We start from the raw sequence: 27,510 nt of genomic DNA, 5'->3' as shown, positions 1-27,510 counted from the left end.
AAATCAATTGCATAAAAATGTCAAACACTTCAGATATTCTCAAGGATCAGTCATGAAGTCTCATCACTCAGTTTTCGTTGGTGTGTGGAGAGAAGAAATCAATTAGCAGAAATGGAAAACAGGGTCTCAGTCTGTGAACTTTAAAAAAGCAAAATTAAATCCAGAAACGACAAAAAAGTGCATTATTATTCTGTCAAAGCCATACAACAATTATTGTCAAGGTCAGTCAAAAGGTCACTCCTTTACCTTACTTATTCTATATATTCTTTTCAGCTGCCATCGCTTTACCTATTATGCTGGGTACAATATATTTTTGCATGCAGAACATATCTACGGATATTTAAAGGCTGACTGCTGTGTGAAAATGATACAGACTTATTCCATTCAGGGCTTAATTCTAATCCACCTCGATACAATTAGCATTATACTGAAGCACCATATGACACAGTGGACACAAGAGAATTTTTTGCAGCCAACTCTTTCAGTGCAATGAAATGCTTTTAGCTTGTATATAATAACAAGGTATAAAACCAGCTTCTCCGAGATCCCATTGTTTAAGCAGGAGCACAAGGCAAGCCACAGAGGCTTTTCTCCTCTCTCTGCTTAGTTCTGATAAAAATTCTTTAGAGCAAATGTCTTCATTTTGTAAGATATACGTCTCTAATCCCCATTAGTCCATCTTTCCATAACTGGAAATGAAGCCATAAACCTGTAGCCTCTGCAAAGAATAAAGCAATAGAAAACCTTTTTTAATGAAAATGAAAAGAGCTTTCCTAAGTATAAATGAAATATTAGTTTTGAACCCCCTTTATCTCAGCTATAGACTTCTCGGTTTAATAGCTCTCGTGAATTTAAGATGATGTGGATAATTAGCTTTTCTTCTACTGGTTAAGGAAAAAGGAAGTTGAAAGGGAGTAACAGAACACTTTTTGATATGTTTGACATAATCCAGTGCATCATTCTACAAGTGTAATGACTTGATCTAAGAAACGCAGGTCAGTCTTATACTTTTTCTATTATCACTTTAGAAGGAAGTTTCTATAAATGTTGTAAGAGTTTGAAAATTTCCATTTAAATAGAAATCCACTGTCCCCTGGGACAGCTGGGAACATTAACCCTTTATAAATTTAACAGTCTGAGTTTAGGTTGATATTTATTGTGATTATGATGAAATATAGATCTTTTAAAACTTTTTTAATAATCAACAAAATTATATTATTTTTCCCAAGACCTCACAAAGAGGGCCAAATTAAAACAAGTTCTAATAGGCCAATGACTGTAATTTGGCACCCAGTGAACTCAATGGAGCTCTAATGTCCAACAAGAAAACACAGGATTATCCTAAAGCCATGGCAGGGTTTTTTGCATTGTTTGCCTATTTTGTTTTTAACTGGTTGCAAAGGTGCAGTTGCAGCGCCCCAGAGACCTGGTCGTTGCAGTAACGTCGCTCTGCCACTAAGGGGGGTGATGGTACGTCTGATTGCACTAAAAGAGTCCACCTGACCAGGTATCACAGTCACGCATTACACTTCACACTCTGGCCACCAGGGGGAGGAAAAGGTTCTATGTATTAGGCCACTCCTCACACTCTGGTAAAACTGTGGGTTGGATAGGAAGTTAGAAAGAAGCTGACTGGGTTTTGCCCAGGTAACATCTAGTGAGAGGAGAGCATTGCTTGGGAAGATTCAGGGGGGTCCCTGTCAGGGGTGGGATCCTGGCAGAGGCCTAGCAAAGGACAGATCGTTACGGAGCCGTGCCTGCACCTCATTGCGGTGGCATCTTAAGAAAGGACATGAAGCAAAGTATATTGTGGAGAAGTGAGAAACGAGATCACAGCACAAATGCGATAGTACCAGAAGGAATCGTGCCCCTAGATCGGCAACATCCTTCTGAGGCGCGTAGCCGGCGGCCGGAACGCCGAGGAAGTAATAGACTCTACGCATTACTTTGAACTACGGCAGGGCAGTTAACTTTAGGATGGCTGTCTCACCTTTTACACCTAATGAAGACAACGGAGGCAATTGTGGGAGAGCGGTGTCTCTAGGGTCCCTATAAAATAACTCCAGGCCTACCCCATCATACGGGTGCGTCCTATCCATATCATCTGGGGGACGGAGAAAAAGAACAGAAACATACACGACAGTTGTGAGGACTATCCCGTGGTGCTCAGCAGGGAAGTACTACAACACCCAGGCACTAGTAGGTAGGCTACTGATTTCCACCTGCAAAGGGAACTCTGGATGTGCCTTCGGACCGGCCGGTCTCAGCCAGCCCTGTTTGCAGTGCTCTGGATTGCGGATGCCGAAGCCTTCAGTAAAGAGGTAAAGACACTGCAACCCTGTGTCCTCGTCATTTACTGTGACCTACACCGTCACCTACATCTTTAATTGGGCGCCCCTTAGCAGGGCCACGGACCGGGTCAGGCCACCGTGACATCCCCAGAACCGAGAGATCCGGTACCGAGTACCCCGCTGCCCTGCGATTGGGGGCCGCTCCACATTTACTCTGCAAGATTGCATAAACAAGCAGTCTAAACAGGCTGCCAATCTCCCGACGGATGAGCAAAATATTAATTCTTTGGGTTAAATGATCTTTTGGTTTTTGAAAAAGATCATTGTTCTCAGTAGCATCGTCCTGTGTAAAATAATTCCTGCACTATCAAGAACAATGTGTCACGGGTGTGTCAGGTGTGACAGACAGTCATCCTTGATCCGGCCATAGAAGGTCATTGTGGTTAGCTCTACAAGCACCTTCTTGATTTTTGCATCTCTGTTATGGAGTCGTATTCTTCTCCCTCTAGGTCTGCACGTCTTGCTGCTAATGAGCACACATTTGCTGCCAGTTTAAATACATTCAGTATCTTCAGCAGGGCATTTCCCTCTGTCTTGTTTGAAGTACTAGTAGTCAGCTAGTGTCTTCTCGGACTACTCTTGGAGGATTGTTGTCGTGATACCTCAGTGGTTTTCTCAAGCTATGTGTATCCCCTCATTCGTCCACTCTCTCTGTCTTTAATTGTAGTGAGAGATGACTAGTGTCCCTCGTCCCCTACGCAGTTTTGAAATTTTAGTGGGGGAGGGCTTCGGGAGTTTTTGGGGAGGTATGTTTGGCTTCATCACCCTTTTCAGTGTGGTGGGGGGTTCAGAGTAATTTGAAGATCATGGGAGACAGGTATAAATGTATGGCTGACAGGAAACGCTTGCCAGGTCCAAGTGTGAATGACTTTGTGTGGTTGTCTACCAGGAATATCAAGTTGAAGATCCCTTCCTGGAAACTGGGAACTAGGTTTATTAGCACCTGTAAAATAACCTCCGTCATTAACCCTACAGCTTTTCGTCTTGAGTTCCCTTGGTTCTTAAAATTCACAATGTGTTTCACAGGTCTCTGCTCAAGAAGTATGTTGAACCTTTTGAGTCCTCTCCCCTGCTGCCACCCCAATCTTTGTTGATGGTAATTTGGAGTTCCAGATTTTGTGGATTGTTTATTCTCATCTCCAGCATCGCTCTCTGCAGTATTTGCTGCACTGGAGGGGTTACGGTCCAGAGGAGAGGATGTGAGTTTCAGCATCAGAGGTGACTGCTCCTAGACTGATTTGTTCATTCCATACCTCTCATCCTGAGAAACCAGGTCCTGAGTGCCCGGATGCCACTCGTAGGAGGGGGGTACTGTCACGGGTGTGTCAGGTGTGACAGACAGTCATCCTGGATCCGGCCATAGAAGGTCATTGCGAGTAGCTCTACAAGCATCTCCTTGACTTTTGCATCTAAGTTATGGAGTGATATTCTTCTCCTTCTGTTACCCAACAGTTACCTCCTCCTCCTGCTGTTAATTAGCACACCTTTGCTGAAGGTTTAAATGCATTCAGTATCTTCAGCAGGGTGCTGGTGTTAGCTCAATTTCCCTCTGTCTTGTTGGAAGTACCAACAGTTGGCTAGTGTTTTCTCGGCGTACTCTTGGAGGATTGCTGGTGTGATACCTCAGTGGTCTTCTCAAGCTATGTGTATCCCCTCATTCGTCCACTCTCTCTGTCTTCAGTTGTAGTGGGGGCTGAGTAGCGCTCACCTAATCCCCTACCTATTCAGGGCCTATCACTAGGGTCAGGCATAGATAAGGTTCCTGCTCGGCGATAGGTGTGGAACCTATTTAGGGACGTTTAGGGTGGACAGGGTGTTGCTAGATCTGCCTAGGGTCTCCACTCCCCCTTCCCTCATGTTTACGGCTCCCACCTCCCTCCTCCCTCTCCCCATTGTTGTGCACAGTACTTCTCCCTCCTCCAGCATAACACAATGGCAGCCTATTTGTGCTGAATATTTTATTACTGATTATGTAGTTCACATCTGAAACACGTTCTGCACATGTAAACAGGTGATTAAATACCCACAGATTGGTAAATATTTACTGAAAGGGAATCATTCAAAGAACCATTCCAGCACTTTTTATTGCAGTGCTGGAGTGGTGCCACTAATTTAAGGTGCTAGTATTATACTTACCAGCCGCTGTCTTCAACTGTTCCTGTCTTTCTTGGGACCGTAACTTCTGACTGCCTGGAACTCAGAGGTAACGATTACCAAAGCTCTTGATATAAGTCCACGAGAGCCTTGCTTTGGCTCTCATAGACTTACATTGAGTTGTGACTTCTGGATTGCCCAGCAAACATTGGAGATATCTGGTAGGTCGCAACCTATAGAAGACTGACAAGAGGGGCACCGAGTACAAATGAAGACGGTGGCTGGCAAGTATGAGACTAGGGACAGGAAACTTAGATAGTGGCACCCAGGGGTGGATTAAGGGTAGCCAGCACCCCGGGCTGTTCAGACACTGTGGGCCCCTCGATCATGTGACGGGGTCATGTGATGGGGTCATGTGACGGGGTCATGCGACAGGGTCATGCGAAGGGGTCATCATATACCTGAACCAGATTATTCCAGAAAAATAGTTGCTGTGTTAAACTATAACCTGTCAAACATCCATTGATCTAGTCAATTTACCCTTCAGTTAGGAAGAAAAAAACCCCACAATACTATCACTATAAGTGCCAGTATTCCCAGGAGATCTGTACTTAGTATGCAGTGTCTATGTAGAGGTAATACAGTGATCACCGGTGACATTGTACACAGGACCTCTGTATATAGTATACAGTGTATAGTGTTAGTGTATAGGTAACACTGACTCACCAGTGACATCTCTAGGTGAAGTCCTTCATCTTTCATCTAGCACTGACCGCCATCACTTCATCCAGCCAGGACTCGTCTCTGCAGGAAATAACTGTTATCTCGAGCTCCGCTTGCTGAACACATTCCTTAATTTTTTCCAACTTCTACATTACACCACATGAAGAAAAAGAGGTGACATAGTGTCACTCTACACAGTAACAGGACCGCCCCCCATTTAAAACAGTGTCCTCAAAAAATAAAATAAATACATCACTGCAGTAATAATATCCCTTAATTAGCCCCTATGGTAATAATAATATCCCCCATCCTGGCCCCGTGTATCTCATTCCTGGCACCAGTCATATGTTCTCCCATCCTGCCCTCATGAATATCCATTCTGCCCCATATGATCTCCCCATCCTGCCCCATATGATCTCCCCATCCTGCCCCATCAGTCTCGATCGTATCCATCCTGCCCCATGATCCTGCACGATCTGTCTCAAATCCTGCCCCATGTCTTTCATTCTGTCCCGTGTCTCCAATTGTGCCCCGTATCTACATTCTGCCCATGTCTCCAATCCTGCCCCATCTGTCTCCAGTCCTGCCCCCAGTGTGTCCAGCATCTCTGCCCCAATGTCCAGCATCTCTGCCCCAATGTGTCCAACATCTCTGCCCCCCATGTGTCCAGCATCTCTGCCCCAATGTGTCCAGCATCTCTGCCCCAATGTGTCCAGCATCTCTGCCACCAGTGTCCAGCATCTCTGCCCCCAGTGTCCAGCATCTCTGCCCCCAGTGTCCAGCATATCTGCCCCCAGTGTCCAGCATATCTGCCCCAGTGTTCAGCGTCTCTGCCTCCAGTGTGCAGCACCTCTGCCCCAATCTGTCCAGCATCCTGCCCCCAATGTGTCCAGCATCCTGCCCCTAATGTCCAGCATCTCTGCCCCAGTGTGTCCAGCATATTGCCCACAGTGTGTCCAGCAATCTGCCCCAGTGTCTCCAGCATATTTCCCCCAGTGTTTCCAGCAATCTGCCCCAGTGTGTCCAGCATATTGCCCCCAGTGTGTCCAGCATATTGCCCCCAGTATCTCCAACATATTGCCCCCAGTGTGTCCAGAATTCTGCCTCCATTGCTCCAGCATATTGCCCCCAGTATCTCCAACATATTGCCCCCAGTGTGTCCAGAATTCTGCCTCCATTGCTCCAGCATATTGCCCCCAGTGTGTCCAGCATTCTGCCTCCAGTGCTCCAGCATATTGCCCCCAGTGTGTCCAGCATTCTGCCTCCAGTGCTCCAGCATATTGCCCCCAGTGTGTCCAGCATATTGCCCCCAGAGTCTCCAGCATATTGCCCCCAGTGTGTTCAGCATATTGCCCCCAGTGTGTCCAGCATATTGCCCCCAGTTTGTCCAGCATATTGCCCCCAGTGTCTCCAGCATATTGCCCCCAGTGTCTCCAACATATTGCCCCCAGTGTCTCCAGCATATTGCCCCCAGTGTCTCCAGCATATTGCCTCCAGTGTGTCCAGCATATTGCCCCCAGTGTTTCCAGCAATCTGCCCCAGTTTGTCCAGCAATCTGCCCCAGTGTGTCCAGCATATTGCCCCAGTGTGTCCAGCAATCTGCCACAGTTTGTCCAGCAATCTGCCCCAGTGTGTCCAGCAATCTGTCCCTGTGTGTCCAGCAATCTGCCCCAGTGTCTCCAGCATATTGCCCCCCAGTGTGTCCAGCAATCTGCCCCAGTTTGTCCAGCATATTGCCCCCAGTGTTTCCAGCATTCTGCCCCAGTGTCTCCAGCATATTGCCCCCAGTGTGTCCAGCTATCTGCCCTAGTGTGTCCAGCAATCTCCCCCAGTGTCTCCAGCAATCTGCCCCAGTGTGTCCAGCATATTGCCCCCACTGTGTCCAGCATCTCTGCCCCCAGTGTCCAGCATACTGGCCTGGGCCCCCCCGGATTGCCGTTCGCAATTAAAAAAAAAAAGAGTTCTCCTCACCTGTCTGCACTTCTTCGATGAAGCAGCTCCCTCCAGCAGTGCGCACTCGCCGGCGACTGACAATGATGTCAGACGCCGGTGACGTGCGCGCTGCGGCTGATGTCAGCTGCCAGCCTCCGATTGGCTGGCGGCTGTTAACTATTGACGTGCGGGCATGCGCCCGCACATCAATAGCATTTAACTGCTGCAGCGCCGGTAGGGGCCCGGTGAGCAGATGAGACGGGGTCCGATGCCCACCAGGCCCATACGCCAGTCAGGGCATAAGTACATGTGGGGGTTGCCTGGTTGCTAGGGAATCCCCACATGTACTTATGCTGGCTAACAAATGTAAATCATTCAGCTGTGGCGCTAAAAACTAAAACTCAGAGCTCTAAAAAATACTCGGAGGACACCCAAGCATGCTCGGGAAATCTTGAGTAATGAGTATATTCACTCATCACTACTTTGGAACACTTCAACGGATCCCATTGTGAGATTGTTTTTTTTGTGACGTATTGTACTTCATGTTAGTGGTAAAATTTATTTGATATGACTTGCATTTATTTATGAAAAAAACTGAAATTTGGCAAAAATTTTGAAAATTTAGCAATATTCAAACTTTTTTAATTTTTTTGCCCTTTAGGCCAGGGCACACTTCAGAGTGCAATGCACTTGCATCAGTACCCAGCACTGCCGCTGGCACTCAGGACCGGAGTGTGCAGCTGCATGTATTTCTTTGCAGCTGAACGTTCCGATCCCAAGTGCCGGGTATTGATGCAAGAGACTTGCGCGAGTTTCTCTCTTTGCACACGCAAGTGTGACCCTGGCCTAAGTCAGAGAGTCATATCGCACAAAATAGTTACTAAATAACATTTCCTACATGTCTACTTTACATCAGCACAATTTTGGAAACATAATCTTTTTGTTAAAACGTTATAAGGGTTAAAAGCTAACCAGTGATTTCTCATTTCTAAACCTAGCCCAACCCTAACCCAACCCTAACCCTAGCTTTAACCCTAGCTCCAACCTTAACCCTTGCCCAATCCTAACCCTAGCTTTAACCCCAATCCTAACCCTAGCTCTAACCCCAACCCTAACCCGAGCCCCAACCCTAACCCTAACGGAAAAAATAATTTTTTAAAATTGTATTAGTTTTACCTAACTAAGGGTGTGATAAAGCGCTGTTTGATTTACTATTTTCTTTATCTTGATCACTGTGATAGGGTCTCTGGCTGGTTTCACATTTGCGTTTGCTGCCACAGCGTTTGTACCGCATATAAACGCATGCGTCATGTATTCCTATATTTAACATTAAAAGCGCATGCTTTTCTTTTGTTCGCGTTTTGCCGCGTTTGACAACGCATGCGTCGTCTCGTCGTTTGCGGCTTGGCGTGGAAATGCAACATGTAGTAATTTCTAGAGGCGTCTATTTGCCGCCAGGAAACACATGCGGTCGATTGCGCAAGGATTGAAACAAAAAAACGCATTTCTGTCTATGTAAACGCATGCATTTTTAACCCCTTTCTGCCATTGGACGTACTGTTCCATCCATGTGGGGTGGGCCCTACTTCCCAAGGACAGAATAGTATGTCCAGCGCGATCGGCCGCGCTCCCCTCTGCCTTTCGCAGCTGACATCCGGCACTATGTGCCAGGAGTGGTCACGAACCGCCCCCGGCACATTAACCCCCGGCACACCGCGATCAAACATGATTGTGGTGTGCCGGCGGTACAGGGAAGCATCGCGCAAAGAGGGGCTCCCCACGTGCTTCCCTGAGACCCCTGGAGCAACGCGATGTGATTGCGTTGCTGCGAGTGTCTCTTACCTCCTATCCCTGCAGGCCCCAGATCCAAAATGGCCATGGGGCTGCATCCGGGTCCTGCAGGGATTACTTCCGGGTGCAGACCAGGCTCTGGTAAGCCTGCAGTGCTGGAACTCAGATCGGTGATCTCTCAGAGTGCTGTGCAAACTGTCAAATCAGTGATCTGTGATGTCCCCCCCTGGGACAAAGTAAAAAAAAAAATTTCCATATGTGTAAAAAAAAGAAGAAAAAAAATCCTAAATAAATAAAAAAATAAGAAAATTATTCCCATAAATACATTTCTTTATCTAAATAAAAAAAAAATCAAACAATAAAAGTACACATATTTAGTATTGCCGTGTCCGTAACGACCCCACCTATAAAACTATATCACTAGTTAACCCCTTTAGTGAACACCGTAAAAAAAAAAAACGATGCAAAAAACAACGCTTTATTCTCATACCGCCAAACACAAAGTGGAATAACACGCGACCAAAAAGACAGATATAAATAACCATGGTACCGCTGAAAACGCCATCTTGTCCCGCAAAAAACGAGCCACCATACAGCATCATCAGCAAAAAAATAAAAAAGTTATAGTGCTCAGAATAAAGCGATGACAAAATAATTATTTTTTCTATAAAATAGTTTTTATCGTATAAAAGTGACAAAACACAAAAAAATGATATAAATGAGGTATCGCTGTAATTGTACTGACCTGACGAATAAAACTGCTTTATCAATTTTACCAAACGCGGAACGGTATAAACGCCTCCCCCAAAAGAAATTCATGAATAGCTGGTTTTTGGTCATTCTGCCTCACAAAAATCGGAATAAAAAGCGATCAAAAAATCTCCCGTGCCCGAACATGTTACCAATAAAAACGTCAACTCGTCCCGCAAAAAATAAGACCTCACATGACTCTGCGGACTCAAATATGGAAAAATTATAGCTCTCAAAATGTGGTAATGCAAAAAATATTTTTTGCAATAAAAAGCATCTTTCAGTGTGTGACGGCTGCCAATCATAAAAATCGGCTAAAAAACCCACTATAAAAGTAAATCAAACCCCCCTTCATCACCCGCTTGGTTAGGGAAAAATTAAAAAAATTTAAAAAATGTATTTATTTCCATTTTTCCATTAGGGTTAGAGCTAGGGTTAGGGCTAGGGTTAGGGCTAGGGCTAGGGTTAGGGTTAGGGTTAGGGCTAGGGCTAGGGCTAGGGTTAGGGTTAGGGCTAGGGTTAGGGCTAGGGTTAGGGTTGGGGCTAGGGTTAAGGCTACAGTTAGGGTTGGGGCTAAAGTTAGGGTTAGGGTTGGGGCTAAAGTTAGGGTTAGGGTTTGGATTACATTTACGGTTGGGAATAGGGTTGGGATTACAGTTAGGGGTGTGTCTGGGTTAGAGGTGTGGTTAGGGTTACCATTGGGATTAGGGTTAGGGGTGTGTTTGGATTAGGGTTTCAGTTATAATTGGGGGGTTTCCACTGTTTAGGCACATCAGGGGCTCTCCAAATGCGACATGGCGTCCGATCTCAATTCCAGCCAATTTTGCGTTGAAAAAGTAAAACAGTGCTCCTTCCCTTCCAAGCTCTCCCGTGCGCCCAAACAGGGGTTTACCCCAACATATGGGGTATCAGCCTACTCGGAACACATTGGAGAACAACTTTTAGTGTCCAATTTTTCCTGTTACCCTTGGGAAAATTCAAAACTAGGGGCTAAAAAATAATTTTTGTGGAAAAAAAAAATATTTTTTATTTGCATGGCTCTGCGTTATAAACTGTAGTGAAACACTTGGGGGTTCAAAGTTCTCACAACACAACTAGATAAGTTCCTTGGGGGGTCTAGTTTCCAATATTGGGTCACTTGTGGGGGGTTTCTACTGTTTAGGTACATTAGGGGCTCTGCAAACACAATGTGACGTCTGCAGACCAATCCATCTAAGTCTGCATTCCAAATGATGCTCCTTCCCTTCTGAGCTCTGCCATGCGCTCAAACGGTGGTTCCCCCCACATATCAGGTATCAGCGTACTCAGGACAAATTGGACAACAATATTTAGGGTCCAATTTCTCCTGTTACCCTTGGAAAAATACAAAACTGGGGGCTAAAAAATAATTTTTGTGGAAAAAAAAATATTTTTTATTTGCATGGCTCTGCATTATAAACTGTAGTGAAACACAGAGGAAACAAGAGGAATAGATGCTCATGAGGAGAACATAATTTTACCTCTATACAATTCACTAGTTCAACCACACTTAGAATACTGTGCACAGTTCTGGTCTCCGGTGTATAAGAAAGACATAGCTGAACTGGAGCGGGTGCAGAGAAGAGCGACCAAGGCTATTAGAGGACTGGGGGGTCTGCAATACCAAGATAGGTTATTACACTTGGGGCTATTTAGTTTGGAAAAACGAAGACTAAGGGGTGATCTTATTTTAATGTATAAATATATGAGGGGACAGTACAAAGACCTTTCTGATGATCTTTTTAATCATAGACCTGAGACAGGGACAAGGGGGCATCCTCTACGTCTGGAGGAAAGAAGGTTTAAGCATAATAACAGACGCGGATTCTTTACTGTAAGAGCAGTGAGACTATGGATCTCTCTGCCGTATGATGTTGTAATGAGTGATTCATTAATTAAATTTAAGAGGGGACTGGATACCTTTCTGGAAAAGTATAATGTTACAGGGTATATACACTAGATTCCTTGATACGGCGTTGATCCAGGGAACTAGTCTGATTGCTGTATGTGGAGTCGGGAAGGAATTTTTTTCCCCATGGTGGAGTTACTCTTTGCCACATGGGTTTTTTTTTGCCTTCCTCTGGATCAACATGTTAGGGCATGTTAGGTTAGGCTATGGGTTGAACTAGATGGACTTACAGTCTTCCTTCAACCTTAATAACTATGTAACTTGGGGGTTCAAAGCTCTCACAACATATCTAGATGAGTTCCTTAGAGGGTCTACTTTCCAAAATTGTGTCACTTGTGTTTTTTTTTTTACTGTTTAGGTACATTAGGGGCTCTGCAAACGCAATGTGACGCCTGCAGACCATTCCATCTAAGTCTGCATTCCAAATGGCGCTCCATCCCTTCCGAGCCCTCCCATGTGCCCAAACAGTGGTTCCCCCCCCACATATGGGGTATCACCGTACTCAGGAGAAATTGGACCCCAAAAGTTGTTGTCCAATTTGTCCTGTTACTCTCGGGAAAATACAAAACTGGGGGCTAAAAAATAGATTTTGTGGGAAAAAATTTTTGTTTCATTTTTACGGCTCTGCATTATAAACTTCTGTGAAGCACTTGGTGGGTCAAAGTGCTCACCACACCTCTAGATAAGTTCCTTAGGGGGTCTACTTTCCAAAATGGTGTCAATTGTGGGGGGTTTCAGTGTTTAGGCACATCAGTGGCTCTCCAAATGCAACATGGCGTCCCATCTCAATTCCTGTCAATTTTGCAGTGAAAAGTCAAATGGCGCTCCTTCCCTTCCGAGCTCTCCCATGCGCCCAAACAGTGGTTTACCCCCAAATATGGGGTATCGGCGTACTCAGGACAAATTGTACAACAACTTTTGGGGTCCATTTTCTCCTGTTACCCTTGGTAAAATAAAACAAATTGGAGCTGAAATAAATTTTGTGTGAAAAAAAGTTAAATGTTCATTTTTATTTAAACATTTCAAAAATTCCTGTGAAACACCTGAAGGGTTAATAAACTTCTTGAATGTGGTTTTGAGCACCTTGAGGGGTGCAGTTTTTAGAATGGTGTCACACTTGGTTATTTTCTATCATATAGACCCCTCAAAACTACTTCAAATGAGATGTGGTCCCTAAAGAAAAATGGTGTTGTAAAAATGAGAAATTGCTGGTCAAATTTTAACCCTTATAACTCCCTAACAAAAGAAAATGTTGGTTCCAAAATTGTGCTGATGTAAAGTAGACATGTGGGAAATGTTACTTATTAAGTATTTTGTGTGACATATCACTGTGATTTAATTGCATAAAAATTGAAAGTTGGAAAATTGTGAAATTTTCAAAATTTTCGCCAAATTTCCATTTTTTTCACAAATAAAGGCAGGTAATATCAAAGAAATTTTATGACTATCATGAAGTACAATATGTCATAAGAAAACAGTGTCATAATCACCGGGATCTGTTGAAGCGTTCCAGAGTTATAACCTCATAAAGGGGCAGTGGTCAGAATTGTAAAAATTGGCCTGGTCATTAACGTGCAAACCACCCTTGGGGGTGAAGGGGTTAAGCACATGCGTTTGGTTGCGTTTTTGAACGCATGCGTTTCAATTTAGAAAAACATGTCTAGACACTGATAAGCCACCTCCCACAATCAAGGTGATAAAAGGCAGGGTGTGGACAGTTGCAAGTCACTTCTCACCAGACTCTGAAGCAGACGGGACACAGACACGCTACATCTTGGAGGAAAACAAGACCCTGAACAATGTGAGTATATCCTAGCCAATGCCTTCATTTTCTATTTTCTATCTCTACATGTCCTAATTTCTGCCATTTCTTTCTTTCTACATGCATCAGAATTAGTGTTGAGCATTCCGATACTGCAAATATCGGGTATCGGCCGATATTCGCTGTATCGGAATTCCGATACCGAGTTCTGATATTTTTGTGATATCGGAAATCGGAATCGTAAGTTCCCAGTGCGTGGTTCCCAGGGTCTGGAGGAGAGGAGACTCTCCTTCAGGCCCTGGGATCCATATTCATGTAAAAAATAAAGAATAAAAATAAAAAATATGGATATACTCACCCCTCCGGCGGACCCTGGACCTTAGCGGTGTAACCGGCAGCCATTGTTCCTAAGAATGCAGTGATTGTAGGACCTGCGATGACGTCGCGGCTTGTGATTGGTCGCGTGAGCGGTCACATGAGCGGTCACGCGACCAATCACAAGCTGCGACGTCATCGAAGGTCCTTCACTTTGCATTCTTAGGAATGGAGGCAGACGCTTGCAGCGGTGACAGCAAAGGGCCGTCCGAGGGTGAGTATATCCATATTTTTTATTTTTATTCTTTATTTTTTACATGAGTATGGATCCCAGGGCCTGAAGGAGAGTTTCCTCTCCTTCAGACCCTGGGAACCATCCAGGATACCTTCCGATATTTGTGTCCCATTGACTTGTATTGGTATTGGGTATCGGTATCGGCGATATCCGATATTTTTTGGATATCAGGCCGATCCAATCCGATACCGATACTTTTGAATATCGGAAGGTATCGCTCAACACTAATCAGAATGTCTTCTTCGGATTCTTCATCTGATGAGGAGTTTCGGCCAGGACAGTGGGAAGTGGAGCATGTCAGTGAGGTGAGTACTTGCCTCGTCAGATTGGTAAGTATTCACTGTCATATCGACACATGTGACAATTTTTTTTTCTTTTTTTTAGAGCTCTTCTACTGCGGCAGAGACAGGGCAGGAGCAGCGGAGTCAAGGTCCGGTGGAAAGACGGCAGCGGGTACGTATACAAGGCTGACTGTCCTCAGTGTAATATTCTTGAATCTTCCTTTCTTTCTACTCGTATTTCTTTACTTTTTTCTTCTGGAATCCTTTTGTATGTTGACTTTCCTATTCATGCCATTTCTCAGCATCTTTTTTCTTTCTTTTCCCTATGTTAATTGAGCAAACTTTAATGACTTTCTTTAATTTTTAGGTTTCACAACGGGAGGATGACCTAATCGAGAATGACCTCCTTATCACCCTTGTCCAGGAGCGAGTCCCGTTGTGGGACACCCGGGATCCACTGCACTCGAACAACATCACGATCTGGCGGTTATGGAATGAGGTGGCCCAAGCGATGTGGGATGGCTGGGACAATGCCCCGACACGGGTCCGAGCTGCATTTGGTAAGTATTGCACTGCAGTGTGAAGCAGCAGAGACCTTGGCCGTGCTCACTCGACTGTGTGATGAAAGAAACTCTCAGGAGTTTCTCTCATCACACACAGTTGTGTGAGCACGGCCAAAAGTCCTTTTTCTGACCACAATTTTTCTTTTAACAGTATCCAAAGTCAAAACACGTCGGCGTTCGATGAAGGACCGCTTCAACAAGGACCTGCGTCAAGAGAGCCGTGTTCCCAGTGGTTCAGGAGCAAAGATCAGACGCTACAAATACCATTGAGTTCTGTCATTTTTAAGACCGGTCCTTGCCCAGAGAACGTAAGTATTTATCACGTGCATTAGGTTGTATTGTATTGCCATAATCTGTATTTTTACATTCCACAGGATTTTGCGTCTGGTAAATTTTTGATAGTAATTTTCTTTTTCCTATTTTCACAGCACATACAGCACTACTGTTGGCCCAGGTTCTGGAGCGGTCCTTCATCTGACAGCCACGGACCCGTCCCAGCCATCAAGCAGCGCAGCAGCAAGTGGGCCTTCCACACTAACTGGAGACCAGGGAGCTGGTCCATCAGGTCTTCCCCTTTCGCAGTCCTCTTCCACTGCCCCCTTTTTTTGGGGGCTCCTGCCGGCAGTGGCAGAGGGCTTCGGACAGGTCACTCATGCCCGAGTTTTTGCACTTGAGCTCGGTTTTACACGAAGCAATCAAGGCTTTGGGTGACCGAATGGATGTTTCACATAACCTCTTGAATGCACGTATCCAGGAGGTCAGCAAAAGCCTTGATCAAGTGAAAACCGACCTCCAGAGGCCAGCACATCATTTTTTTAATCAAATTGAGCAGGGCATGTCGGAACACCTTACTCCTGATCTCCAGCTGAGTGTCATGCAGGCCTGCAATGCTGCTTACATGCAGCCTATGCAGCAGAGTCGGTATTTCCAGCAGACAGTGGGGGCATATCCACCTGTGCCTTCACTATCACGATTGTCTTCAATGCCGACCTCTGCTGCATCCCACTGCACGGCCACCTCAATTCCTTCCACAGCCGGACACCACTACAGCACCACCACCATGCCGAGTGCAGTTGGACATCCCATCGCCACCACCATGACATCCGCTGCTCCTGCTTGGACCTCCTCCACTGACACCACGATGCAGCAGGACCCTGGCATGGCCTTCCATACCGCCACCTTCACGATGCAGCAGGACCCTGGCATGGCCTTCCGTACCGCCACCTCCACGATGCAGCAGGACCCTGGCATGGCCTTCAGTACTGCCACCTCCACGATGCAGCAGGACCTTGGCATGGCCTTCCGTACCGCCACCTCCACGTTGCAGCAGGACCCTGGCATGGCCTTCCGTACCGCCACCTCCACGATGCAGCAGGACCCTGGCATGGCCTTCCGCTCTACAAGCGCTATGGACTCTGGCATGGCTGCACACTCTATGAGCACTATGGACTCTGGCATGGCTGCATGCTCTATGAGCGCTATGGACTCTGGCATCGCTGCACGCTCTACGAGCGCTATGGACTCTGGCATAGCTGCATGCTCTACGAGCACTATGGACTCTGGCATGGCTGCACGATCTACGAGCACTATGGACTCTGACACAGTGCAGCTGGACCCTGACAGGTCACCCGCCACCAAGCCACGCCATATGAGCCCACCAAGACCTCCCCCGACCAGGCAAACAAAAAAAAAACAACAGAAAAAAAAACAGAGGACTCTTAGCATTCCTCCCCCTTCACCTCCCAATGTGTCTGTAATGTCAGGTTTGTCTCACCCTTCCAGTGCGTCTCAAGCCTCTCATGTGTCAAGCCCCATCCCCGAACTTCCAGACCCTTCTAGTTTCATTGCCCCTTCTCCTGCCACCTCTGTGTCGTCCACGGTTAGCCAGGCCTGTTCTTCACACCCCTCGTTTACATCACTATACCCCAAGCTGGCGCAGTAAAAAATAATTTTTTGAGTTGTTAACAAAATAAAAAAAGTTTGATTTACCACAATTATTTTTGGTTTATTGTGTCTTCTGCCGCCGGCAACACACACCGTGCGCCAAGAAACTTCGCCACACACTTACTTTTTGGGCCACATCATATCTCCACTAGTTAAAAATAAAAAGACTGCAGGTTTGTGTGTCTTTAGTATACAGATATGAGATGGCCCAAAAAATATTACATGTATCTCCATAATCTCTTTTTGTCTGTGCCTAGTGTGGCAGTCTGAAGAGAAAATGGTGGCAATACAGTGCAGACCTCTACTGAACAGGTCAGGTGTAAAAATACTCATTAGTTATGACACCTGACCTGTTGAGTAGAGAACTGCCTTGTATAACCACCATTTTCTCTTCTTTATACATAATTAGTGTTGAGCGATACCGTCCGATACTTGAAAGTATCGGTATCGGATAGTATCGGCCGATACCCGAAAAGTATCGGATATCGCCGATACCCGATACCAATACAAGTCAATGGGACACCAAGTATCAGAAGGTATCCTGATGGTTCCCAGGGTCTGAAGGAGAGGAAACTCTCCTTCAGGCCCTGGGATCCATATTACTGTGTAAAATAAAGAATTAAAATAAAAAATATTGATATACTCACCTCTCCGGAGTCCCCTGGACATCACCGCTGGTAACCGGCAGCCTTCTTTGCTTAAAATGAGCGCGTTTAGGGCCTTCCATGACGTCACGGCTTCTGATTGGTTGCGTGCCGCTCATGTGACCGCCACGCGACCAATCACAAGCCGTGACGTCAATCTCAGGTCCTAAATTCCGAATTCTAGGAATTTAGGACCTGAGAATTACGTCACGGCTTGTGATTGGTCGCGTGGCGGTCACATGAGCGGCACGCGACCAATCAGAAGCCGTGACATCATGGAAGGTGCTGAACGCGCTCATTTTAAGCAAAGCAGGCTGCCGGTTACCAGCGGTGATGTCCAGGGGCCTCCGGAGAGGTGAGTATATCAATATTTTTTATTTTAATTCTTTATTTTACACAGTAATATGGATCCCAGGGCCTGAAGGAGAGTTTCCTCTCCTTCAGACCCTGGGAACCATACACTGGGAACTTCCGATTCCGATTCCCGATACCACAAAAGTATCGGATCTCGGTATCGGAATTCCGATACCGCAAGTATCGGCCGATACCGCAAGTATCGGCCGATACCTGATACTTGCGGTATCGGAATGCTCAACACTATACATAATCTATTACACACATATTGAGGGACAATGGTGGTCACACACTACATATCTATGCTCACCTGCACAGGTGTCAGAAATAGTGAATTCATGAGCCTGTATATGTTTATCATGAATTCATTATTTCTGACACCTGACTTGATGAGTATAGATAGTGTGACAGTGATTGTCTCTTAAGTTTGTGTCCAATGGAAACAGGAGAAGAGAATCATGACGCAATTACGTCAACAAGCTTACCAATAAAGCAACATGGCTGCCATTACTAGCAGTATGTGGCCAGTGTTTTATATCAGTATTTGTAAGCCAAAAGAAGGAGTGGAACAATTAGAGGTAAATTATATTAACATAATAACTAGCACCTATGCTTTTATCACCCACTCCTGGTTTTGGATTACAAAAACTGATATTAAATACAGATCAAATACTGCCAGTTTTAGGACAGCCTTGGTTTGGAGAGGAAAAAGATAGGAGACATGGTCAACACAACCAAAAGTAAAGTGTATTAATGAGAAATATTATTATCATTGTAGAAAATTACTGGTACAGATGTAATTACAACAGGACATTTACACAACATTGTCCTGCCATGACACACGTCCAATATCTGAATAAAAAAAGGCAGCAAATTGGTCCCGCATGTGACCAGCGGCTGCATTTTACTGCAGCGTGTGATGCTGGAAATCGGGCAGTGGGTGTGCAACTGGTTCATCCAGTTCAATGTTGGGTTATTCCTTAACCATTATATAATTGTCTATTTCAACAAAGAAAAAAAAAAAAAAAAGAAGAAGCTGCCCGGCACCGAACGAGACGAGCTATCATGCATTAACAACACTGCAGGTGTGATTCCTGAAGGCTAGACGGACTTAGTTTCCACTGAAGATGGGGAGGTGCTATGCATATGGAGTGAATGATCCACATGTAAATGAAGAGGAAAAAGAATGCAGCACTCACCCAAAATCTTCAAACACGTGAATGTCCTTTATTCAACATGACACACCATTCCAAGTGTGGTACGGCATAGGCTAGGGCATACGAGAGGAGCGGGAGGGTGCAGAGACGAGACAGACGACGGCCGTTTCGCGCAAAGGCGCTTCTACGGGTCCATGTGAGTTGTGCTGGTGATGTCATTTCCTTTTATAGGATTGGACACACCACATTTAACAAGTATAAATATAAACAATTAAAAACAACCTCACTCATACTGCTGATTATAACTTATTACAGATCAGATGAAGATTGCCATGTCTAATTTGTCATTGAGTCCCCATGGTCCTTGTGCATTTGTTTTAAGGATCCATCTAGCTTCGCATTGTAACAGTAATCTTCTATGGTTCCCACCTTGCTGGGGAAATTTAACTACCTCCAGACCGGCAAAGCTCAATGAGTTGGGGTCACCACCATGAACATCTGGTATATGCTTCAGTAGGCACACTCGCCCGTTCCCTGTAAGCACCGAATTATAGTGCTCACGAAACCGAACCATTAGGGGCCTTATTGTTTTACCAATGTAAAATCGATTACATGGACAGTAAATTATGTACACTAGAAATTTGCTTTTACATGTCACAAAATCTCTTACAGTATGTTCTATTGTGCCCACTTTTAGGGGGTTATCGATTTTGTGTAGATGACACATACTGCAACTGCCACACTTAAAGTTGCCTTGCGGCAAAGATCTTTTCATCCAATTATTATTCTTAATAGAAAGGCGCTTTTTTACTACCAAATCCCCTATATTTACTGAACGCTTATACGCAAAACGAGGAGTACAAACTGTTAAGTTTCGAAAATCAATATCATTTTTAAGGACATGCCAATTTTTGCGTATTGCCCCATGAATGTCATTGTCCAATGGGCTATGTTTAAACGTAAAGGTAAAATTACCATTTTTATTGCGGTTTTCTACTTTATTAAACCCTTTAGGTTTTCCTTTACTGCCCTTTTTTAACAGATCAATCTGGGATAGGCTGGCTGCTTGTGATTCTGCCTGATGCAGAATATATTCTGGATACCCCCTGTTTTTAAAACGCGATTTTAATTCTTGCACCTGGTGTTTGTAACTTTCCTCACAGTTATTGATTTTTCTCAGCCTTACCATTTGGCTGTACGGGATACTACGTTTGGTGTGATTAGGATGGGCGCTTTGGAAGTGTAAAACGTTATTTGTCGCGGTTATTTTTCTATGAACACTAGTTTTTATTAATCCCTCTTTTATCTCTACCTTTACGTCGAGGAAATCCAATTCTTTATCATTAAAGACTGATGTAAATCTCATGTTCTCGTCATTGTTTTCATTCAAGAACACAACAAAATCTTTGAAAATTTGCTCACCCCCATCCCACACAATAAAGACGTCATCGGCAAATCGTAAATATAAGCAGATTTGTTTCAAATAAGGGTTTTGGGGTCCGGTGACATGCCTCTCCTCGAACGCTGCAAGAAACAGGTTCGCGAAAACGCATGCCACCGGAGTACCCATCGCGGTACCAACCTTTTGGCTGTACCACCTGTCCAAGAATTTAAAAGTATTATGTGACAATACGAAGTCCAACCCTTCCAATACAAATGAAACAAAATCCTGATCCTTTTCCGCGGTTAGTCAGGATACGCTGAATTGCCTCAAGTCCCTTCTGCTGCGGGATTCTTGTGTAGAGATTTACAATATCTATTGACGCTAAGGCAAAGGTGGGTTGCCATATAAAGTCTTTTAGGGCCAATAGGAAATCGCCTGAGTCCTTCACAAACGAGGGGATCTCTGCAAGTAAGGGTTTCAACAACCAATCTAAGAATTGGGATAAAGGTTCTGTCACCGAATTTTTTCCCGAAATAATCGGGCGTCCCGGTGGTTTTTCCGCATTCTTGTGAACCTTTGGAATACTATACCAATTCGGGAATTGTGGAAATTCCGGTATTAGTTTTTCCGCTCTTCGTTGCGTTATTGTCCCCTTCTCCACATACTTTCGTAAAAGTGATCTCAGTTTTATTTTGACACTATTAGTGGGGTTTCTTTCCAACAGAGAATATGTATTTGAATCATTTAGCTGTGATAGTGCCTCCTCAATATAATACGTTTTATTTAAGATGACTAAATTGCCACCTTTGTCAGCTTTTCTAATTACGACATCGTCCCATTTTTGTATTTCTCTCAGGGCTCTCTCCTCTTTGCCGATGACGTCTTTATTGTGTGGGATGGGGGTGAGCAAATTTTCAAAGATTTTGTTGTGTTCTTGAATGAAAACAATGACGAGAACATGAGATTTACATCAGTCTTTAGTGAAAAAGAATTGGATTTCCTCGACGTAAAGGTAGAGATAAAAGAGGGATTAATAAAAACTAGTGTTCATAGAAAAATAACCGCGACAAATAACGTTTTACACTTCCAAAGCGCCCATCCTAATCACACCAAACATAGTATCCCGTACAGCCAAATGGTAAGGCTGAGAAAAATCAATAACTGTGAGGAAAGTTACAAAACCCAGGTGCAAGAATTAAAATCGCGTTTTAAAAACAGGGGGTATCCAGAATATATTCTGCATCAGGCAGAATCACAAGCAGCCAGCCTATCCCAGATTGATCTGTTAAAAAAGGGCAGTAAAGGAAAACCTAAAGGGTTAAATAAAGTAGAAAAACGCAATAAAAATGGTAATTTTACCTTTACGTTTAAACATAGCCCATTAGACAATGACATTCATGCAGCAATACGCAAAAATTGGCATGTCCTTAAAAATGATATTGATTTTCTAAACTTAACAGTTTGTACTCCTCGTTTTGCGTATAAGCGTTCAGTAATTATAGGGGATTTGGTAGTAATAAAGCGCCTTTCTATTAATAATAATAATTGGATGAAAAGATCTTTGCTGCAAGGCATCTTTAAGTGTGGCAGTTGCAGTATGTGTCATCTACATAAAATCGATAACCCCCTAAACGTGGGCACAATAGAACATACTGTAAGAGATTTTGTGACATGTAAAAGCAAATTTCTAGTGTACGTAATTTACTGTCCATGTAATCGATTTTACATTGGTAAAACAATAAGGCCCCTAATGGTTCGGTTTCGTGAGCACTATAATTCGGTGCTTACAGGGAAAGGGCGAGTGCGCCTAGTGAAGCATATACAAGATGTTCATGGTGGTGACCCCAACTCATTGAGCTTTGCCGGTCTGGAGGTAGTTAAATTTCCCCAGCAAGGTGAGAACCATAGTAGATTACTGTTACAATGTGAAGCTAGATGGATCCTTAAAACAAATGCACAAGGACCATGGGCACTCAATGACAAATTAGACATGGCAATCTTCATCTGATCCGTAATAAGTTATAATCAGCAGTATGAGTGAGGTTGTTTTTAATTGTTTATATTTATACTTGTTAAATGTGGTGTGTCCAATCCTATAAAAGGAAATGACATCACCAGCACAACTCACATGGACCCGTAGAAGCGCCTTTGCGCGAAACGGCCGTCGTCTGTCTCGTCTCTGCACCCTCCCGCTCCTCTCGTATGCCCTAGCCTATGCCGTACCGCACTTGGAATGGTGTGTCATGTTGAATAAAGGACATTCACGTGTTTGAAGATTTTGGGTGAGTGCTGCATTCTTTTTCCTCTTCATTTACATGTGGATCATTATATAGTTGTGCAGAACCATACAGGCTTTGACCACCTCGTCAACTGTTTCCAATTTTAGATTTATGGCTGATGCAAGAATGCGCCATTTAGCAACCAGAATGCCAAAGGTACACTCTACTGTTCTTCGGGCCTTGGTCAGTATGTAGTTAAAGATCCTTCTAGTGTGGTTCAAGTCCTGACTGGAATAGGGCTTCAGTAGGTTTTCACACATCTGAAAGGCCTCATCCCCAGCCATAACAAATGGCATCGGTGGACCTTGAGTGTTGGGGAGAGGTTGTGGCGGTGGAAAATTGATATTTTTGCCATACACACGGCAGCCCATATCCGAGTTCTTGAAAGTCTGGGAATCGTTGCCACGGCCAAAAGCTCCAATGTCCACGGCGATGAAGCGATAGTTCGCATCGGCTATTGCCATGAGTACAACAGAAAAATATTTTTTGTAGTTGAAGTACTCCGATCCTGTTCTGGCTGGTTTGATAATGCGAATGTGCTTTCCATCCACCGCTCCTAAACAGTTGGGGAAATCACACACACTCCAGAATTTTTCCGCAATTTCAAGCCACATGTCGACGGTTGGTAGGGGTATAAACTCATCCCGGAGTACATTCCACAAAGCCCGGCAGGTGTCCGCAACTATTCCGGACAGGGTGGATATTCCAAGCCGGTATTGGAAGTGGAGGGATGATAAACTCTCTCCGGTGGCCAGAAATCTGGAAGAAAAACAATCACAAAAAACATTACAATCTATTCTTTTTATGGTGTGGTTACGCTTAAGAAAGAAAGGAAAATACCCAAAAAATACATGTCAGAAAACACTAAATTTGGACTGTCATTGGTTTAGATTTTGAACGTACCTTAATGTAACCAGCAGACGTTCCTCGGGTGGAATCGCTCTACGGAGCTGGGTGTCCTCTCTTCGTATGGCTCCTTGGACACGAGCAAGCAAATCCCGGAACGAGTCTTGTGACATCCTGGTGTATTCCTGGAATTTCTCCGGGTTGGCATTAAGCTCGGCATAGAGCGTGTCATAGGCTCCACGGCTCTCACGTAGTTCGATAATGGGGTGCCTCCAAAAACGCCTACGTTGTCTCCTTCTCCAACTTTCGCAATTTCTGTCTTGCTCCCAAGCAAAAGCACAGGCAAGAAACAGCTTGAAGCTGAAATCCAGGTTGAAATAAACGCTCTCCATGCGAAGATCCATCATGACACAGGATACAGTAGCAAACTGTTAAAATTTCAGTAGCCCTAGGGTCTATATATAGAGATCCCATAATACACGCCCTCTGTAGTCCCATTGGCGGTGTCTGGTTATCTTGATTTTTCTCTTGTGAAATTTCTCATCATGCGCACCAAAAATGCAAACGCAGGAAAAAATGCATGTAAACGCGTACAAACGCGGCATTTTTTTAACCGCATGCGACAACACATGCGTCTAAAAAACGCTGCGTTTGTACGCGTTTATATGCGTTTTTTTCCACCACTTGCGGATGCATTTTAAACGCTGCGGATTTAAATGCAAATGTGAAACTAGCCTATCACAGTGATCAAAATGAACTAATAGGAAAAATCTCCTATTGTTGCCAGGTGCATGCGCCCGTCATTTTCTTCCCGGAAGAAGATGCCGAAGGCTGGGAGACAGAGTCAGTATGACAGGGGGACACCAGAGGTACCGGGGGGACTTGGGGGACCCCTTGCCTCTCTCCTCTGATGTGCTAGATCATATCAGAGGAGAGAGAAATAAATGGGAAATCAGACTTTTTTTTGCAGTTGCTGTTATTTCGTGAATAACGATGATCGTAACACTGGGGATGGTAAAAACCAACCCAAATTATTCTCCGGGGTCTTGGCTACCCCCGATATCCGAGACCCCAGAGATTTTTCAATGCTGGGGGGCGCTATTACCTGATTTCTCAGCGCCATTAAAAAGTGGCACTGAGGAATAAGTACTCTTAACTGTCACCGTTAAAAGGCATATCGACGGTCGTTAAAGGGCTAAGGCGCTATGATAAAAATGTACATATGTAGCATAGCTGGGAAGGACAGGGATAAATCCTTGTTCTGCCATGCTTGATTAGAAGCACTCACATGGTTTCTTTAAGACGCAATAAGCAGATACATTATGTGGCAGTCTCTTGAAGAAGTGTCAGTCTGCTGAATGAAGCAGAGTTCAGTGTGCTGCTGGGGTGTCCAGCCAAAATGTGAGTTGAAGCTGGGAGAGAGACAGTCATGGAGTAATTGAGGAGTCAGTCTGATGGATGTAGCAGTGGCAAATGTGTTATCGATTTCTAACAAAATGTCCTTAAAACTAAAAGTATCACTAGACTGCTGCATAAATAAAAATATCTCATATTTTCTGCCCCTGAATAAATAATTGCCTCTCACTGTGTTTCCTGCACAAAATACCTCCTTCCACACTGCCCTTCTCCAAAAAACCCCACACTGCCCTACGCCAAATTACCCCTTCACACTGCCCTTCTCTAAAATACCCCACACAAACCAATGCCCTTCTCCAAAATACACCCCCCACACTGTCTTTCTCTAAAATGCTCCCACATTGCCCTTTTCCAAAATAGCCCCACACTGCCCTTCTCAAAAATACTTCCCCATACTACGCTTCTCTAATATACCCCCCACATTGCCATTCTCTGAAATACCCCCACACTGCCCTTATCCAAAGTGCCCCTCACTGCCCTTCTTTAAATTTTTGAAAATACACCCCCCACACTGTCTTTCTCTAAAATACCCCAACACATTGTCTCTTTCCAAGTTCCCTCACTGCCCCTCTCTATATTATGCCGCCTTTCACAATCCCCACTCTAATTGCCCCATTATGTCCCAAATTGCCACATTATGGGCCCTTTTAGTAACACAACTTGCCTTCCTCTAAAATAACAAGACAATAAGGGTATGTGCTCACATTGAGTAAAATTTCTGCACCATTTCTACATCTCTAGGCAGGAAAAATACAGCTGCGTTTTTGATTGCTTTGAGTGAAGTCAATGGTGAAAAACGCAGGGCAAAAATGCACAGAGAATTGACATGATGCAGATTAATTTTTGCACCAAATCTGCAAGTCAAAAATACTCAACATGTGCATGACAGTTCAGATTTCTCATTCACTTTGATGCCACAAATCCGCACAGAAAAAAAGCAACAAAAACCGCACCAAATCTGCAATGCGTTCACACACCCCAAATATATGTGCGCACATTGAGTATTTGCTTTGCATAAATTTCTGCAAGGTTGCAAGGTTTCTGCATCTCTTGCCAGTAAAAACCGTGTGTTTTTTTCCTGTGCATTCCATGGGCCAAAAACTGAGGCAACAATGCACAAAGAATTGACATGCTGCTGATATTAATGCACAGCAAATCCTGAAATGAAAAATACTGATCATGTGAACAACATTTCAGGATTCTCATTGACTTTGCTGGAATAAGAATTCCTAGTGCTTTGGGCCAATTCAGCAAGGAAAAAATGCTGCAAAAAATGCATCATAAATGCACCGTGTGCTCACAGACTAACTCTTCAGCTCGTTCTGGAGTGCTTACCAGTGCCTGACATCTGTCTGCCTGTGCGGCTCCCTGCACCAGCAGCAGTGTGATGAAATCAGCAACATGCTGTGGAGAAGAATTGGTGTGCACTTAGTGGTGGAGGTGAGGTGCCAGTGGAAGGGGATAGTGAGCCCCTGGGACATCTAGTTAGGTAAATTCACCACACACTATTGTGCCAAATACAAATTGTTTTTATTTCACAATGCAGGTAGACATAAGCTCAGATTAGGCATACAAGGTAGGTTGTGAATGCGATCTAACTTTTCTACCCGGTGTAACAGGCCAGATTAACCCCCCGCCCAGAATATACCCGCGGTTAAAGTGGCCTAGGCCAGCTTATACTCCTCTGGGCCAGAATATACCCGGGTATATTATGGCCTTGGCCTAGGCCAGATTATACAAGTCAAAGTCCAGACCTCACCTCAATCCAATCGAGAATCTGTGGAAAGAGCTGAAAACTGCTGTTCACAAATTATCTCCATCAAACCTCTCTGAGCTCGAGCTGTTTGCCAAGGAAGAATGGGCAAGAATTTCAGTCTCTCGATGTACAAAACTGATAGAGACATACCCCAAGTGACTTGCAGCTGTAATCACAGCAAAAGGTGGCACAACAAAGTATTAAGTTAAAGGGGCCGAATAATGTTGCATGCCCCACTTTTCAGTTTTTGAATTTCCACAACAATTTAAAATAACCAATACATTTTGTTCAACTTCACAATTGTGTTCCACTTGTTTTTTCTTCACCAAAAATTTACGATTGGTATCTTTATGTTTGAAGCATGATATGTGGGAAAAGGTTTAAAAGTTCCAGGGGGCAGAATACTTTCGCAGGGCACTGTATATTTTGGCAAATAACTCTTCAACAGTATTATTCTTTTCGTACAAATATCCAAATCAGAGTATGCGTTATGTCTAACCTTTGATAGGGTATAGGTGATTTTGTGTAGGTATCCAAGACCACAGATGGCAAAATACGTTCACCAATGAATATTCCTACCAAATCGTTTATCACTATGTATAATGATACACTTTGACATCAGGTTTATTCAGTTGCTCTCTTACATAAGACCTTTAGTTAATGCCATGAATCTCATGTATGGCAGTCTCAGTAACTTTTACATTGATTCAGGGTTTATAGTTGATATGTTGTCCTATGTTTCACACTAGACTTTGTACATTTTTCAATACTCCATTTTTTAAAATTTATTTCCAAGTGTTGATCTAAATATATTGGATCTTACTCTCTAAAAATCTCAGAGGAATAGGCACCTTGGCTATTGATTTCTTTTATCACCATTGACAAGATGTATCGAGCCGATGAATAGTTGGTTGAAATCCAAAACATTGCAAATATACTGTTGACA

This window comes from Ranitomeya variabilis, chromosome 3 (genome assembly GCF_051348905.1).
Source record: "Ranitomeya variabilis isolate aRanVar5 chromosome 3, aRanVar5.hap1, whole genome shotgun sequence".
Classification (NCBI taxonomy): Eukaryota; Metazoa; Chordata; class Amphibia; order Anura; family Dendrobatidae; genus Ranitomeya; species Ranitomeya variabilis.
Note: the sequence above shows the minus strand (reverse complement) of the source record.